A 1,004-nucleotide genomic window follows, 5' to 3' on the forward strand; every position below is an offset into this window, starting at 1 on the left:
CGGTACCCAGGATTGTAGGTGTTGGAGTATGAGTTGTTTTGCCTATAAGCTTGAAATGCATTAACTTGCTCCACGGAACTCCTCCAATCTTGTTCCCAATGACATAAAATTCCACAATTTTCACAGAAAGCCTCATTAGCATTATTATTAATTGCAGAAACATTAGCTACATGAGTAGTGCTAAGATTATCTAATTTTTGGCAGATAGAAGTTAATTGAGCTTGCAAAAAGGATACAGAGTCAACACTATGCTTCCCATTGTTAGCAAAGCCTCTAGGATTCCCATATTGGGAATTATGTATCGCCATATTTTCAATAACCTGACCTGCATCATCAACATTAAGATTCATAAACCTCCCACTAGCTGCAGAATCTAAAATTATTCTAGATGAATTTCCATTGCCATTGTAAAAGGCTTGGATTAACTGCCATTGTGCCAAATTATGGTGGGGGCATTCTCTTTGTAGGTCCTTGAACCTCTACCAAGCCTCATATAAAGTTTCATCGGCTTCTTGGGTAAAAATCTGAATTGCACTCCGTAGTACGGCTGTTCTCTCAGCAGGATAGTACTTGTTATAAAAATTCAAAACAAGAGTTTCCCAGTCAGTTATACCAAGTGCAGTTTTATTTAAACCATTAAACCATAATTTGGCTTTTCCAGTTAAAGAGAAAGGAAAGAGAATCTCCCTGATTTGGTCTTGTGTGACCCCGGCTTGCCTGATGGTATTATAATACTGACAATAGTCTGCAATGTGAAGATTTGGGTCTTCACCCTTAGCTCCACTAAATTGCTTCCTCTCTATCATCGTTATAAATTGGGGTTTAATCTCAAATTGTACCCCATCAAGAGCAAGAGTGGGAGTGAGATGTGGAAAATCTTTAAGCTTTGGTTGTGAGTAATCACTAAGCTTCTTTGGAGCCGTCATCTATGATTATGGATCTGATGATACCTCTGAATCGCTAGAACCAGTTGGAGGATCTCGGTGATTATTATTATCACCAGA

At 38.5% G+C, this 1,004-nt stretch overlaps 1 non-coding gene across 1 annotated transcript; it reads left to right on the forward strand.

Moving 5' to 3' along the window:
* Positions 1-438: 438 nt before the first annotated feature.
* Positions 439-545, forward strand: LOC145641255 (small nucleolar RNA R71). The gene has a single exon (XR_014115310.1). It is a non-coding gene; the product is annotated as a small nucleolar RNA R71 (small nucleolar RNA).
* Positions 546-1,004: the final 459 nt, after the last annotated feature.

This window comes from Chenopodium album, chromosome 7 (assembly GCF_948465745.1).
Source record: "Chenopodium album chromosome 7, dcCheAlbu1.1, whole genome shotgun sequence".
Lineage (NCBI taxonomy): Eukaryota > Viridiplantae > Streptophyta > Magnoliopsida > Caryophyllales > Amaranthaceae > Chenopodium > Chenopodium album.